At 40.9% G+C, this 18,156-nt stretch overlaps 1 long non-coding RNA gene across 26 annotated transcripts in view; it reads right to left on the bottom strand.

Annotated features, from left to right (window-relative positions):
- LOC143435157 (uncharacterized) overlaps positions 1 to 18,156 on the bottom strand; it is a 156,010-nt gene that overhangs the window by 34,286 nt on the left and 103,568 nt on the right. For 20 of the 26 annotated variants that reach the window (XR_013105198.1, XR_013105195.1, XR_013105194.1 and 17 more), the window contains one exon: positions 15,189 to 15,305. The exons of the other annotated variants lie outside the window; for them this stretch is intronic. This is a non-coding gene — a long non-coding RNA (uncharacterized LOC143435157). The remainder of the gene's footprint in view (positions 1 to 15,188; positions 15,306 to 18,156) is intronic. 26 annotated transcript variants of the gene reach the window in all.

Genomic DNA, 18,156 nt, shown 5'->3' on the forward strand with positions numbered 1-18,156 from the left:
GGTATGAACTAAACATATGTCTATAATTCTCATCTAGGTACTAAGAACATGCTCTTTGGACTCCTGTGACCACAACAAGAACTATTTGTCTGATCAAAGCAAAATACACCTGACATCATGGTTTAATGTCATTGCTAGAATTATTCGTGTATTAACATTTAAGATCTTTCCACATGAGGTACCTAAACACTGACGAGGCTTTTTTAGGAGAAAGCACCAAGGAATACTTGAGCTCACAGGAAGAAGGCATTCTGCAGCTGAAATAGATCTTAGGCATCATTTTTTACTTCAAAACTTGTAAGCCACCATCCGTAGGCCACATGTGACCCAGACTCATGTGTATTTTAAAGTGTGACTCAGATGCTTCTAATCAGGCTGTGTTTCAGCTTTCTGCAAATCTCTCTATAGTTTGATGTCTTTCATAAGCCAATTCCCTGCCTGCTCTCTGCCTGGCTCTTCCCACAATGCATTTGTGAGTCTTGTTTTAGTGTAGTGCCCAAAGGGCTTTCCAGACAGCTGGAGGAAGGCGCTAAAACTCTTGAATTGCTCTCTTAGTTCAGAACACACTAGGAATGTGCATTAGTTCAGAAAACAAAGTCCATCTAACTACAAAGGAAATCAGGCCCAGGGTGGCTGCGACTTCCTTAGGATCACAAAGACATCCACTCAAAGCAGAGCTGCTCAGCTGCCAATGGTTCTGGGTAACTCGGCAAGCACAGACACCAATTATTCAGTGATGCCTCAACACGGGGAGAGGATGCCCCTGATGGGCATTGGCTCAGGACACAGCTGAGGACATCTTTCCTTGGTATAACTGGAGAGAAGTGGGTGAAAGCTAGAGATGCTGTTAAACACATGTCATGCATAATAATAGCTCTTCTATAGCAATGGTGCAAGGTTAAGGAACCAAGCTGTAGATGATAAACCTCGCAGAGACATCAAAGCTGGTCTGGAGAATCAGAAAGGCTGGCAGGATATGGTAAATGGGCCCCCAAAAAAGTCTAAACCTGGCTTCATTCTCTGATCACTAATGTATGTATTGGTCAGTGTCTACTCCGCTGTGAAGCATGGCCTCTTGGGGGAGGCAGGACATGGGAATTTGACTGCACTTATCCCACACCACCACTGGGGTGAGCCAGGTTGTAAGTAAGCACTGAGACACTGCACTAGGGGCAGGAAAGGGCAGTCTGAGATGTTCAGGGGTCCCAGGCCTACTATGAGGCTGGGGCCATAGGGTCTCTGACTCTAGGACATCCAGGCACTGCTGGGAGTCATGGAAGAGCCAAGAACAAATTCGGGCCTGAGGACTGTGGACTGCATCTAGCCAAGGGCTGGAGAAAAAGATGAGTTCTAGCTTGTCCCATGGGTGGTTGTCCTTAGCTTGGAGGAGGCAGGTTTGGGGACAGTTGTGGCTGGGAGCACAGAGAGGTCTTCTAAGAGAGAATTCAGCTGCAACTTTGTAGTGGAATGCCTTCCTCGTGCCTCCTCCATGGCAGACCTTGATGAAAGAGAGATTCCATGGTTCTAAACAGCGTATTGGCTGTTCATGGTGAAAAATGGGTGCATAATGGATGCATATTCACTTCTCAGGGTAGACCTGAGATTAAATACCTTTAGCAGGGAGGACTATCTGGGAAGAGAGGCTTATTGGCTAAGCCCTCCAGGCCTCTAGGTACCTCATTACAATGAAGAACTCTGGGGCCTCCATGACCATAGTGTCCACATTTCTTTATGTGAGGAAGATGGCACGTGTTGCAGGCCAGGAATCTGGCAGGAGGTGGGAAGTAACATAAGCCTTAGGTGTGCGAGCAGTGAGACTCTGGGTTTCAACCTGCTCTACAATCCCAAGCTTCCTGGCAGGGTTTCACGTCCCACATGTGTGTGACTTTCTATTGCTCTTTATCTGACACATGTTTAAAATAAAATCTAGTGGAAGATGACTTATTTGGGGGATAAATCAGTCAAGATCACATTTCAAAGGTCATGGGCTCTAGAATCAAAATCCTCCGTTTAAATGCTGGCATTGCCATTTGCCTGCTAGGGTTAATCATTTAACCTTTCCCATCTCGGGACCATCCCTCACCTTCACCTGTAAAATTAATGACGGACCGTTTCTCACGGGACAATAACTTGTTCTGTGCCAAGTCCCCCATCATACTCATAGCACTTGGTAAACATGAACATCATTCCTGTCTAGTTTCACTGCTGCCCCTCTCCAGGTGGGTAGAAGAGTGTCTGAATTTTATAGATGTGACTTTCTTATACTGTTACCGAAGAAGACTTCCAGTATGGAGTATAGAGTATGGAGAAAAGACAGAGTAGAGTGACCTCTTTGTGTTTCTTTCTTTGTATGTGTGTGTGTGTGTGTGTGTGTATGCATGTCTGTCTGTCTGTCTCTCATCTGTCAGTAACTGTGTGTCTGTGGTTGTGTTCTGTCATGTATGTAGGCATACATGTATGAATACGTATCTGGATGCCGTAAGTTCATGCTAGGAACCTTCTTCTACCACTTTCTGTTTTTACGTACTGAAGCATGGCATTTCCTTAAACACAGAGCTCAACAATTCAGATACTCTATTACCCAGTCTGCCCACAATCCCCTCATCTGCATCTTAGTGCCTATTTCTGAATATAGGCACATGCTGTCATGACCACCCAGCTTTTAAATGGTTAATCACAGAGGAAAGCAGTTTACCGTGAAGAAACTCAGCGCACACACACACAACCCCTTAGCTAAGTGATCAAAGTTAATAACATCACCAGTATTAGAACAAACACTGTGTATCTACTAATATCAGTCGGCAAGGACATGATGCCCCTTAAATTATATTCATGCCAAACAAAGCGTATCGGGCAAAGGCTGGCAAACTGCAACCAAAGGGCATCCTTCATAGCATTGTCCTCTGCATCTCTGAAACATCAAGGACAGGAAGGCAAAAAATAGAAGAGGCTAAAAAATATTTTGAGATCACTGATGAAGCCTAGATAAAGAGTTGGATTATATAATGACCTGGACTTCTTATACTGTCTTTCCAATAGGTTATGTATGAAAATGCTCTCATTCTTAGAGGTATGTCATATTTAGGACTAATGGCAATGGAGTGTTAACAAATGGTCTCTCTGGAAAAACAAATCTAAAAGTCCCAGTACATGGCATAGATTTATTTTTGTTGTATCACTCCTCCAACCAAAGGAAATTTCAAGCTACCAATATAAAAGTAAATGTTTTCATAACAAAAATTCACACCTTCATATCTGCGTATATATAAATCTATGTATGGATAAAGAAAAGAGAGATTTCAAATTCTACAAAATGTTAACCATTAAGGAATCTAAAGGGGGCCGAGATGACAACTTAGTGGGACAGTACTGATCTAGCATTTGTGAGGCCCTGGGTTCAATCCCTAATACCACAAAAAAATAAAATAAAAATGCAAGAATCTAATGGAATGAGTAAGAATTCTGTATAAAATTATTGTAAATGTTCCACAAATTTAAAAATGCACTGAAACATTGAGGTTCAAAATCATTTCAATATTACTAACAAAACATTTCTCCAGATCCCCGGAGCAGTCTTCCGTGTTCTACAGGACTCTTCTACCCTATGTGAAGGACATTTTCATGCCAGACTTCAGAGACATGGAGTAAATTAGTCAATGTCAGAAAATGTTCTCTCAAAGGGGGCTTAAAAAAATCAAAGTCAGTAAATATCCTAAAGAGTCAAAAAACCGTCCTGAGGACCAAGATCTTCTACAAAGACAAGTCATGCCTGCTTTCAGTTAGTCCATCCCGGTAGGTTTTTCTACCAACCTAAAGCTATTATTTTCCTGATAGAATGTTAAATGAAGAAGTTTAGGGACCTCATTGAAAGTTGCAGCTAAAAAAATTAAGAATAAGGAGAAAAAAAATGGACCATTTGCATTGAAGAGGCACACTCAGTGTTAAGATACAGCCAGTGTGAGAGATAGCACTTTACCTAAAGGGTAACAGATCCATTGCTGCCAAACCCTGACAATTTGGGGAAAGTACTGGATGACTGTCTCTTCTTTCTTCTATCTCGAGCCATATACCCTGACAAGAGACTTGTTTTTCAACAGCCTACAACAGCTGAGCACACTCTGATAAACATCTTGTTTTTCTCACATATCTTGTTTTGTTTGTTTAATGCCCCCAGCTGCAAGACACACGTGGTAAAGTGTCTTCAGCTGTCTTCCCCTTCGTGTGCTTATAAATACCCAGGATTTTCCCTTCAATAAATGAGACAAGAGACTTGACCACACACTCTGTCTTGTCTCCATTCTTCATGTCTCTTGCCCCTCCATCCCCACTCTCTCCCTTGCTAGACCCTGTTGTCTGATCCCCTTGGACCAGAGCACTTAGCCCCAAAGCATGGGGCAGTGAGGTCCTCAACAGGCCAATGGCTGGGCAGAAGAGAAATAGGCAAGGTTTGTGGTCAGAAGAGAACCAAGAGGGAGAGAAAACAGTGAATGAAGGAGGAAGCTGACACAGGTTAGGTAACTCATGAAAACCTGGCCCTCAGGGCTGGCCAAGTAGAGCTAAGAGCAGCCCAGATGAAACATAGTAATAACTAGGGGTTATCAATAGAAAAGTAGATTTTAATAGCATTGAGGACATAGAGGATTAGGGATTATTATAAATTATAATATAAATTGTGTGTGTTTTATCCCAGAACTAAATGGTTAAAGGCAGAATAGAAACCCTGGTTTGGGATTAAAAATTTCTACAACAAATACTGTCCCAGTTTGTAGAAGCCACAATGACCAGAGCATTTGAGATGTTCGGTGAGCAATATCAAGTGGTTTTTATAATAGGAAAATGGCGGACTTAACAGCCAAAAGATATTTGTACCGGCAAGATACAGGTTTTGTCAGCATGGTGAGGACCAAAGTCAGATGTAAGTGATGAGCAGATGTTGGGGGGGGGGGGGAACGTAATGATTGTCAGCTGTTGTCTGAGGTAGGAGGGGGTCACAGACAGGAGGGCTCTTCAGAATCTGCCAGTTTGCCTGACATCAGATGCTCCAAGCAACCCATCCTTATCTCGAAAGGCTTTGTGGTTGTCTATTTCTAATCACCCAGCAGTGACATTTCTAAAACTAATATTTAAATTGCTTTCATCTGGGGAGAGCTTTGAAGAAATAAAGTAGTGTACAGAAGTCAATTCTATCTTTTCTCTGAGTTGGAGAGTACAAATGTGTTCTTTATAGGCGGTCATTTAATCTCTGACTGAATAAATCAGAGCTGGCTCAGCATATAGGATCAAATCAGTACTTGTCTCTTCCCTCCACAGAAGTCTCTCTCACTTCAGCATAGCATCTGAGCTTGTTGTCCCAGGGCCAGCTTCTCCATATTAGCCACTGAACTGGTTCCTGATGGTTGAGGTTGTTTGTCCACGTGCACTAGCCTGCAGCCTTCCACATTGCACCTCCTACAAACCACTTCAAACAGTCGGATTCCAGCTTGAAAAAAAAGCCAGCTTCCCCTCAGCCTCAATTCATGCCACCAGGATAATTTCTCTATGATGGTCATTGTTCATAAACATATTTCAGACCCATGTCAAGAAGCATTAATTACCCCGCCCCATGTGAACTAAACAACAAACAAAAAGCAATGTGCTTCCTAGACAGGAATTAAAGTAGTCTAACACTTGTCCATTCCTACTCTGGGAAGTAAAACAAGGTGGTGTTCTCAGTGAGGCTGGGAAGAGGGCTTGCACTGGAAGGAGGAGGTTCTGAGTTCCATCCCCAGGACCCACATAATAGACCTGGACGTGATGACACACTTATAATCCTAGCACATGGAAAGCAGAGACAGGCAGCTTCTGGTGAGACAGTGAGCGACCTGTTTTAAAAAACAAAGTGTTTGGTCCTTGAAGAATGGTGTCCTGGCCATCACATACATACACACACACACACACACACACACATACACACACACACATACACACACACACACACACACACACCTGCACATGTGCACGTGCACACATAGATACATACCCACAAATGTACATATACACGGTAACAATACTTAAATTAGGAACATCTTATTACCCTCTAAAATCTAGACCCTTTCATTAAACAAGGACCATCCTAAGGAATTTTCCTTGCCACTTTGTATACATCATGTTGCCCTCCTAAATAGAAATATTTCCATCACATGACAATGTTACTGTGTTTTTGGTTCATGAAAATAACATCAAAAAATATACGGAGATGTATCAAACAAACATCTGTTAACTTAAAAAATGTCAAACCAGTTTGTTTCCTGCTGAAGTGCTTTGCACACCTACTATCTACTAAAGGTCAGACTATCCTCAAAATAAACAATGATTATTGCTGATATCATCTCTGAAAAACTGTAGTATTTCTGCTTAAAGTCTTTCTATAACCGAAATATGCTCAACAACGGTATTTGGTTGACTGGCAACGTTTATTTGGCCACACAAACAGCTTTAGTTCTCGATGGTCACACTTAGACTTCCCTTTCCTTGCTGCTGATACGTTTGAGTTTTGTACCTAGTTGGTAGGGTCATGAGAACAAAGCCCCCCATTCTGGAACTAACTGCCCTCATTAGTATACATACCTCACTGCTGCCAACTTGAAAAGACAAATATTGGAGACATCAAATTTTTCTTTCTTGGGATGCAATGCCACAGGACAAAGGACATTGCATCTTATTCAGCCATCACCCATATGCTTCACATGTGTAATATTAAACATTCCCAACAGGGGGATTCACCTAATGGTCCTGCCTGTTCTACATTCTCATACTTTAAGGACTCAAACTCTAATGAGGTCTTGGAAGACTAATTTGTATGAAATAAAAATGAAAGCTGGGACTTTTAGTACAGCTTCTGCTTTCCATTTATTTGTTTATTTGTTTATTTCATTTATTTAAAACAAAAATATAGATTCATTGCAATAACTCATCAATCTAGAACTATATAAAAAAATATAATCCAATCTCTCCAGTCTTCAATACCATGCCATTGAGGTAACCAAAACCAACCTTCTCTGCTCCTCTCAGTGCTTGTCAATAACTTTTGACAAGCATAAGAAAATATGAGTTTCTCAATTACTATCAATAAGAGGGTATCACACACAATCGTTCTCAGCTTGTTTTTCTTAGCTAGCATATGATTCTAAATATCAATATTAATAACCTTTTAAATCTCAGTTCATCCTTTTAAACATCAATACGCTATCAGTGAGTACTGCCAATCCACATTTAACTTAACCATTTTTCTATGCTAGGTTTTCTGAGATTTTCAGTTTCCCACAAAAAAAAAATATTCTTGCCTACAGTTGGAGGTGATGAACACACACACACACACACACACACACACACACATATATATATATAATTTTTTATGCAGGCCAGGGATGCAGGCTGGCTAATCACAGATTAGATCTTCACTGCTCACTCCTATCTGCCAAACCCAATTTCCAAGTCCCATCCCTAGCTCTGTAGCAGAGTAAGTGCTATGTTCAGTCCTCATTCTCTGCCTCTATTCCAAAGGGACTAAGCAGGTATTGTTGGAACACCCTGCTTTCCTCCCTCCTGTGGACCCCTCATCTCTTACCCCTCTTCCCATCACCGTTCCTGTCAGCTCTCAATACCTAGAAACACATTAAACCCAGAACTCACAGTGGCCACACCTGGCAAGATCACAGAATCATTTCCTACCAGGTATACAACCACAACACTCTCCTAAGAATCAAAGAGGGTAATAGGAACCAAGGAACAAACACCCACCCAACAAACACAAGACCAGATATCAGTACCTAGCATTGCTTGCCAAATCTTGATACCTAGATTCTGGTATAAAAACAGAATCAATAACAACCAGGACAAAATACACTAGATCCCAGCAACCCTACCACAGTAGGCCCTGAGGAAAGCAATATAGCTGAAGCATAAGGCAAGAACCTTAATATACCTTTATAAATATGATAGAGTATTGGGGAACCTTGCTATTAAGGTAGCAGTCCCCCATGACTGAATGGCTTTCTGATCTCAGTGCAAAATGTGAACTCCCTCTCTCAGAGGGGCTTCCCTGTCTCTGCTTGTCTTTGGAGAGTGTCCCTGAACACAGGAGGCTGGCGTTGTCTGGCCTTGTCTGAAAAGTGACCTTGTACAGAACTCTCTGCAAGGCTGCACAACATAACACACTCCCCACCCTGGCTTCTCATTTGAGTAACAATTAGGTGCTGTACTATAACCAATGAGACCTTTCTACCTGTACACACACACACACACACACACACACACACACACACACAGCTCTTATATACCCTATCCCTGAAACAACAATAGACTGGTCTTGTTGCAGAAGTCTCCAGAGGTCACTCTGCCATACTCATTTTTTCCCTTCAGGCTGGTGGCCAACACCCTCTGGGGAAAAGGGGGACTGTCTTAGTTAGGGTTTTACTGCTTCAAACAGACACAATGACCAAGGCAAGTCCTATAAATAATAACTTTTAATTGACTCAGAGGTTCAGTCCATTATCCTCAAGGCAGGAGCATGGCAGCATCCAGGCAGGCATGGTGCAGGAGGAGCTGAGAGCTCTACAGTTTTATCTGAAGGCTGCTAGTGGAAGACTCACTTCCAGGCATTTTAGAACTACGGTTTTAAAGCCCACACCCACAGTGACACACCTACTCCAACAAGTCTACACTCGCAAATAGTGCCACTCCCTGAGCCAAAAGTATTCAAACCATCACAGGGGCCCACGTCAGAGGTCCTTAAGGAAGAAATGAGTAAATCCGTCAGAGAATGAAGAAAACAATTTAAGTCTGGAAAGTCAAAACAGAAGCAATGAAGAAGGTAAATCTAAAAAACTCCAGGCCCCAAAAAAAAAAAAAAAAAAAAAAAAAAAAAAAAAAAATTCTGTGAAATCGGGGACACTATAAAAAAAAACAATCTAAAGAAATAAGAGAAGGAGATGAAATCCAGCTCAAAGACCCAGGAAATATTTTCAGCAAAATCATAGAACAAAATGTCCCTAACCTAAAGAAAGAGGTGCCCATCAAGGTACAAGAAGCATATAGAACACCAAATAAACTGGACGAGAAAAGAAATTCCTCTCAGCACATAATAATTAAAATGCTAAATGTACAGAACAACCAAAGAATATTAAAAGCTGCAAAGCAAAAAGACCAAGTAACATATAATGGCAGACCTATTAGAAACAGAGCTGACTTTTCAGTGGAGACTCTAAATGCCAAAAGGACCTGAACAGATGTTCTACAAATTTCAAGAAACCAGATATACCAGCCCAGACTACTATACCCAGCAAAACGTTCAATTACAATAGATGGAGGTAATATGACATTCTGTGATAAAACAAAAGTTAAGCAGTGCCTGTCTACAAATCCAATCCTACAGAAGATGCTAGAAGGAAAACTTCAATCTGAAAAGGTTAACCACAGCCAAAAAAAAAAAAAAAAAAAAAAACAGAAAGAAGGAAGGAGCGAAAGCGAGGGAGAAAGAGAATAATCTCAGATCATCAAATCAAAAGAGGTCACACACACAGACATACATACACAAACATATATACACACACCACCGCCACAACAAGAACAGTAAACAATCAATCAATAAACAATCAATACACACTGCTCATTGATATCTCCCACTATTAATGGTCTCAATTCCTCAATAAAAAGACACAGATTAACAAAATGGATGAGAACACAGTGGAATCCACCCTTCCACTGCTGTTCCCAAGAACACACCTTAACAGACATCACCTCGGAGTAAAAGGATGGAAAAATATATTCCAAGCAAATGGACACTAAAAGAAAGCAGTGTAAACTCCACACCAAAACTAGTGAAAAGAAATAAGGAAAGGCGCTGCACTCTCATCAAAACAAAAATCCACCAGGAAGACATTGCAATACTCAACATCTATGCCCCAAACACAAGGCCACCCAAGTCTTAAAAGAAATACTACAACACCTTAAATCACGTATTGGCCCTCAACTGCTGATATTGGGTTTCTTCAGTTCTGTACTGTCACCAAAAGATATCACCCAGACAAAAACTAAGCAAACATTGGAGCCAAGAGACATAATACTAGTGAACCTAACAGGCATTGACAGAACATTGCACCCAAACACAAAAGAATATGCCTTCTTCTCAGCACCTCAAGAATCTTTCTCCAAAATTAGCCACATATTCAATCACAAAGCAAGTCTCAACGGATGTAAGAAAACTGAAATAACACCATTGGATGCAGATCCAATCTGATGACCGCAGATTAAAGCTGGATATCAAAAAACAAAAAACAAAAACAGAAACAACAGAAAGCCTACAAACTCATGGAAACTGAACAATTCTCTACTGAACCTCAATTGGGTCAAGACAGAAATCAAGAAAGTAGCTAAGTCCTCACAATAGCACTGAGTGTGCACAGTAAACAACAACAACAAATGGAAAGATCTCTTACTAGTAACTTAACAGGACAATGCAAGGCTCTAGAACAACCACAAAAAAATTCACACCCCAAAGGAGTAGATGGCAAGAAATAATAAAACTTATAGATGTTATCAATAAAATAAAAACAAATAAAAATACGAAGAGTCAATAAAACAAAGACTTGGTTCTTTGAGAAAAATCAGTAAGCTTGACAAACCCTTAGCCAAATTAACTAAAAGACAGAGAGAATGGATCCAAATTAACAAAGTTAGAGATGAGCAGATGGAAATCTAGCCACCAAGGAAATCCAGAGAGTCATAAGGACATAGTTTTAAAACCTGTACTCCACCAAACTGGAAAATCTAAGTGAAATGGATATGTTTCTGGAATACAGAGTAAGGTATCCCTCAACAGATGAATCAAGAAAATGTGGTCCATTTACACAATGCAATATAACTCAGACACTGTTGAGCAAGAAAGAGGCAAGGAGGGGAGAAGGGAGAGAGGGAGGAAGGGAGGGAGGAAGGGAGGGAGGGAGGGAGGGATGGGGGAGGGAGGGAGGGAAGGAAGGAAGGAGGCAGAGAAGTTATGAAATTTACAGGTGAATGGATAGAACTAAAAAAAGATCATCCCCAGTGAGGTAACCCAGACCCAGAGAGGCAATCATGTTATGTGCGCACTTATACATAGATCTAGCTATGAAATCAATGATAACCAAGCCACAATCCATGCAACTATGGAGCTTAAATATGTGGTAAGGGACAGAGAGATCTCCCCCGGAACTCCAAACAGAATAAGTAGTTATGAATGAACAGGGTAAAGGGACTAGAAGGGGAAGGTTCAGTAGGGAGGAGAAAGGAAGAGAGGGATGGGGAAGAAAATACAGACAACTAAAAGTAAGGGCCATTGGATTATAGTGTGGAAACCTAATACAGTAGAAGCTTCCCAAAATATATACATATGGGAAGGTGATCTAAATGAAATTCCCAAATAATGGGGAAGATAGAACCGCAGTTGGACATCTCTTGTCACCTAATAAAGCTTCCAGTACCAGAAACGAGTTATATCTAATTGTTTGGTTGGCCACAGGAATCCCTTGGGAACCCCTAAACAGCACAGGCTATAGGTTACTCAACCCAGGCTATTCTTTGCCAAGGCTATAGATTGCTCACCACAAACTAACATCATGGCCCAGTAGCTGAAGACAGCACCTACACACAGAGAAGTCAAGCTGGTGCCTGCTTGCTCAAACCCTGGCTGATGTTCTTAGTTCCAGAAGGTACTCTGCATGCTACCAAAGCAGAAACAAATAGACACTAGCGTAGCTAAAAACCCTTTGATCTACAGTGGTACCCTGCCTGCAAGATATGCTTGTGCAATGGTAGTACAAAGCCTGTGGGAATAACCAACCAATATCAGATTTTACCTAAAGCCCACTCCATGAGACAAAACTTGTTGCCTGTGTGACCAAGAAGCTGAGACTACATAGCTCAGAGGCCTAGGGAAAAACCAAATACTACTGTTCTAATATAGAAATGTAGTCCCAAACAATGACTCTTAATGGCAGTCTGCTATCTTCATAGATCAGTGCCTTGCTCAACCATCATCACAGAAGCTTCTGTCTGCAGCAGATGGGGAAAAAAAAACATCCAGAGACCCATAGCCAGACAATATGCAGAGAGCGAGAGATCTTAGAACACTCATTGCTAAATGGAGTGTCTCCATCAAATGCTTCCCCTCAGGGATCAGGGAACCCTGAAGAAGAGCAGGCAGAAAGAGTGCAAGAGCCAGACAGGATAAAGGACACCTAAGAAACTAGGACTTCTAAACACAAGACCAATGCACATATTTACTTGCAGAGACTAAGGTAGCATGTGCAGGGTCTGCATGGGTCTGCAACAGATGGGGTCATAGAGCTGAAGGGAGAAGTGGATATATTTCCTAAATACTAACCCAGAAACTACCTCCAACTGACAACCACTGGCAAATGAAAATTTCTCTCCAAGGTAGTCTCACTGAGGAAACAAATCACTCTTAAGGGTGAGCTGCATGCCCAACAGTAGATGGTCAACAGAAAATAAACTCAATGACATCTTTGGACATTCCTTGTCTCATAATGTCATGGTTTTTTTTTTTTCTTTTTCTTCCTTTCTTTTAATTTTATCTTTTTTTATTTTTATGCTTATTTTTGTTATTTATTTACTCTGTGGGTTCTTTGTGTATATACCATGGCTTCCAGTTTTGTTTTTCTTAATACAATTTCTTAGTGTGTATGAATGAGTGGACCGTTGCATCTCTACCTGCTTCTTGTGCTTTTTCGTGGGATCTTTTCCTTCTGTTTGCTTGTCCTATTGTAATTTGTTTCTTTCTGTTTTATCTTATTTCATTTTGTCATTATCCCTTACTTGCCTGTTTGTCTCTTTTTTTTTTTTTTTTTTTTTTTTTTTTTTTTTTTTTTTGGTTTTTCGAGACAGGGTTTCTCCATGTAGCCCTGGCTGTCCTGGAACTCACTCTGTAGACCAGGCTGGCCTCGAACTCAGAAATCCACCTGTCTCTGCCTCCCAAGTGCTGGGATTAAAGGCGTGAGCCACCACCGCCCGGTGCCTGTTTGTCTTCTAAGAAAGACATAAAGGGGTTGGATCTGGGTAGAAGGGAATAGAGGCAGGAGAAACCATAATCAAGATACACTGGAAAATTTATTTTAAATAAAAGAAAAATAAACACACTTTTATATGAATAATCAAAAGAAATAAAACAGATATATAGCAAAACTATGTGTATTTTTAAAACGTTCAAATGTTGCAACAATTCACATTCATGCAAGTATGTGCTTTTACCATCACTAACACTGAAGTCATTTATATTCCTTTGTGAGTAAGCATTCTGTTGTGTTTTCTTTCATCAGGAGAGCCATCGACGATCATGCAAGCCACGTCACACATTATACAGTGAAAAGGCAGGATTCCTGCTTAGAAGTCTCCAGTCTCTATGGGAAGTGTCAAGGGTTATCTGTTCTAATCATGGCAATTCTGGTCCCAGCTAACACTGCATACTTGCTAAAGAAAGTACTGTCCTAATAGCCAGATGTTGGGATAAGTAGCCTAGAGAATAACATGAAACGTGTAGAGGCTGCAAGCCCTTGAAGGAGTTTCTTGTGATTCTAAATGGTTCACAAAATGCAAATAACCAGAAAAAGGGCTGGAGAGATGGCTTAGCAATTAAGAGCACTGGCTGCTCTTTAAGAGGTCCTGAGTTCAATTCCCACATGGTGGCTTACAAATAACCAAGAAAAAAAAGATGAATTTTGTTCATAACCACATACAAGTCAACTAATATTTGCTCTTGCTTTAAAAACATACAGTTTTCAAAACCTTTTTTTAAAAACAAACTTTTAAAGGCATTTTCTAGTAGTATGTATTCTGATGAAGTTGAGAAAGGCTGCCATGGCCCTTTCAGAACACAGAAGTTTTCCTCAGACCTTTTTTACAAAATGGGAATTTTCTGTGTGTATCCTTCAACAACAGAACCATGTTCTGGGATGTTTTCTGATGACAATAAAAACCTTAGAAGAAAAGTTTAATCTTTTTAACTGAGATCAGATTTTTGTAATCTGGAGAAGGTTAACTGAACACATACATAGGATATGTAAGTGTAATATAAATAGGTAGATAAATGCAAACATTTGAGGTAACATCAATTTTTAAAAAAACTTAGAAAGCAATAATAGTTTTTAAAAAGTATGGCTTTATAAGGTACAACCACATTAGGAAAGACATTTGAGAATCTCAAATTTTTCATATAACTGTGATTTCAGTGTAATTTGTCAAAGTAATTAGTTCCAAAATACCAAGAAAATCTAATGAAAATCTAATTGAAATATAAAATTTGCATATAAATTTGGACTTGCCATTTCAAAGTTTATAAATAGTTTGTAGACAAGAGATGAACCGTTCATGTCAATTTATAGATATCTACAAAGACATGGAAGAACCAAATAAAGATGCTTGTTTAACTAATTGCAAAAAAAAATCTAATTTTCAAAGTTGTCTCTGGTCTTTTTATGAACGACGTGATACACAGATTTGACTGAGTTGTCCGTCATGTAAAGGTTAAGTTAGAGTTCGGCGGAACTGCAACCTCACTATTTCATCTGTACACAGCAAGAGAAAGCCCGGCAAAGAACAAATAACCAATTACATCAGTGTCCTGGTTGCAAAGTCTGTCTACCTAACCGGATACAAGGACTTGATCTTTTCAAAGATTAGATGTGTCCTGAAATATGTAGATAGATTTCTGGAGGAGGACAGGTATCTCCTTCCTCAGCCATTGACTATCCCCGTGTTTCAGTTGACGATGGAATGCCTGGCTTTCCCTATAACTGGGAGGTAGCATTCGAGGGTTGATTAGACCACCCAGCAATTCTTTTCTGCATCAAGCAGTCAATAAAGTGCAAAGTACTTTTAAGCTTTCCAAACCACACTGTTTCTTTTAAAGTGAAGAAGGACTTTATTTACAAAGGTAGTGAGGTGTGGTGACATTAACGACAAAGCCTCCCAAAACAACAGGAGTGCAGAACGGGACCCTTCATGCTCAGCTACTTTAGGGTCTGGCTCCCATCCAGAGGCCAGTTTGGGATCTGACTTAGGCAACCCACAGTCTGCAAAGAAAGGAGAGTCTCTCCCTGGCAAAACGGATGAACAATAAAAGCTCATTTCTCAGAATTCTAGCAAACTAAGATTCTTACTTTTGCTGTCTGTTTTCTTTTTTTTCAGCTGTCCAGCCTGAACGGAGTCTCTTCCTCTGTCACTATGGCTGGGAGATGGGTCATATCTAGTAGTTCAAGCCATCCATCTGGAACTACCTGCAAAGATGATTGTAAGTGGATCGAAAACTTAATAACCAGACAGACACTGGTTGATCATTTTAGGACCCAATGGTAATTCTGAACTGGAGACAAAATTTTTGAAATAACACCTATGGCCAATTTGAAAATAAATTTATTAATACAAGCTCTTGACATTCCTTCTAAGCTCTGTACAACAGTTACCTAGCAACAGCCAGGTAGGCCTGGCTTGCTATAAAAGGGGCTGTTTGGCCCTTCCTCTCTCACTTACTTTCTCTGCCCCTTTTCTCTTTCTGACTCTCTTCTCTCTCTGACTTTTTCTCTCTCTCCCTTTTGCCCTTCCCCTCTCTCTCCACATGTTCCTGGTAGTCTCCCCCTCCCTCTCCACTCCCTCTCCCCCTCCCTCTTTCCTTCCCTCTCCCCCTCCCTCTTTCCTTCCCTCTCCCCCTCCCTCTTTCCCTCCCTTCCCCACCCCCCACCCCACCCCCGTCTTTCCCTGTCTCTACTCCCTTCTCAACTCCCCTCCCTGTGCCCTAAATAAACTCTATTCTATATTATACCCATTGTATGGCTGATCTCAGAGGGAAGAGACGCCTCGGCATGTGCCCTCTGAGGCACCCCTCACACCTCACCATACCACTCTCTACAAAACATATCCTGGCTCTTCCTTTTTATAAAAGACAATATTGGTGCCATGATACTTGGGGTTAGAAACTCACACGTTCACATTTCCTGTGACTCAGATTTGCAAACCAGCTGCCACATGGACTTTCCAGCCATCAGATTGATCACTAGACTTATCCATCCAAACACCAACAAATTGGCAATCTCCTTCCCCATCCATTGGTCAGCTTAAAGGGCCCCTGGTCCTAAGAGAGGGCTGCCCTCTAGGGTCTGTGGGGTATGGAGTTCTCCATAGTCTTTATGATTGATCTTCTCACCGACACCTTGTTTTAGAATATTTTCCCTTGGGTGAGATTTTTTTATCTCCCTTCTCTAAGGTGGTTCCTTTTCTAGCTGCTTCGAAATTCCAGGACTTAGTGAACCATTCTCCTTGTTACCACTCAGGGCATTGGCCCAGAGCTCAGGCCCCACTCATCACATGACAACCTGATGATCTGGCTTGGCTGTAATTTTCTAGTTATTAATTTATCCTCAGGACGCTGGTAGGAGTAATATTAATAACTTCTACTCTCACCCAGAAGAGAAATGTTTTCACTGCCATTCCCAGGCTCCATACTGGGACACATCCTAGTCAAATTCACAGGCTAAATTTGTCCTTGATGTCCACAAAACAATAACTCTACAAGGCTGCTTAATGATGCTTTAAAAGAAAACTTTTACTACTCTTGCCAGTGATCTGAAAAAAATGGAAAGATTTCTATGTAGGCCTTTCCCCTCCCTCTCGCTTTCTCACTACATGTCATTGTCACCACTGCCATGGCTAGCCTCTGCTCTCTACTTTTGACCTCTCACACTACTGGGGTGCACTCTCTCTCATCCCTCCCCATTCACCAGCTCTCTGCTCACAGGGAGATACATCCTGTTTCTCAGACAAAATATGCCCATTTGTCTCTTTATGTTTGTCTCCTTATATGTTTTTAATCTACCAATACATAGCCACTTCTGCCATTCCAAGATATAACAAACACGTGACTTTCCTCCAGGCAGAGCTATAGCTTCAGCACCATCTTGGTTAGGGGCAGTCTCATGACTATCTGCCATCTTTGTTGTGGGCATCTATAAGGTCTTCCTATGCTACTGTTTCAATACCATCTCACCTAAGGGTGGTCACTAAGGGAGGCGCTGTAGTTTCAGCGCCATCTTGGTTATGGGCAATCTCATAACCACCCGCCATCTTTGTTATGGGCAGTTCCCACCTCACTGCCTCCTCACCTTAAAACAGCCTGACTTAAGGTCTCCAAAGACACTTCAACTAAGATAAAGTTGTCATATGATTTCTATGTTGCCTTGGTAAATTTTAATGTTAATTTGAAGATTTAAAACAGTAAAAAGTTAAGGCAATAGAGCAGCCTTCAAGACCACTGCCTTCAAGATGTTTAGCCTTGGTTGGTTGGTTGGTTGGTTGGTTGGTTGATTGGTTGGTTGGTTTGGTTTGGTTTGGTTTGGCTTGGTTTGGTTTGGTTTGGTTTTTTCCTATAGCCATTAAGTTACAATATACTCTATTTGCTAGATACATTCAGGACAAAAAAAAATTAAACAAACATAAACTGTCTAACTCAGATATGCTTAATAGATGCTATTCTCAATCTTGTCAGAAATCTGCTAAATGTAATGTTAAATGTATAAGTTTATTATGATAGACAGAGACTCCCAAAGCCTAACAGTGACCATTCCCCCAAGCCCTCCAAGAAGATATGGGCACAGGGACAAGACTGCCTGGACTGTGGTATGATAATCACTGAGAAACACTGCTCTATTGCCTTACCTGCTGCCAGGTCTTGGCCTAAACTCTAGACAAACGGAGGATACCTGGAGAATAAAATGTCTCATATTGCCTAATACAAGGTGAGTCATTTTCCCATGCTCCTCCTCCACAGGAAAAAACTTCTTGTCTTCTGATCCTATTGGCTAGACTGACTACCAAATTGTGATGAAGAACATAGAACCTAGGAGAACCATTTAGGTAGTGGACTGTAGACTCACGTTCTGTCATTTTAATTAATACATGGCATATAGATTATGATTTATTCTTCCCAGATTTCTGACTACATTGACAGCTAAGGTAACTATAGCTTGCCAGCTAGAAAACAGATCTAGCTCCTAACCCCAAAGTAATCCACCACCTTATTAGCTCATTAGTGAATTCATTAGCTAGCTAGGACTGCCAGATCTCTTATCAAAATTA

The sequence above is a fragment of the Arvicanthis niloticus genome, chromosome 20, assembly GCF_011762505.2.
Source record: "Arvicanthis niloticus isolate mArvNil1 chromosome 20, mArvNil1.pat.X, whole genome shotgun sequence".
Classification (NCBI taxonomy): domain Eukaryota; kingdom Metazoa; phylum Chordata; class Mammalia; order Rodentia; family Muridae; genus Arvicanthis; species Arvicanthis niloticus.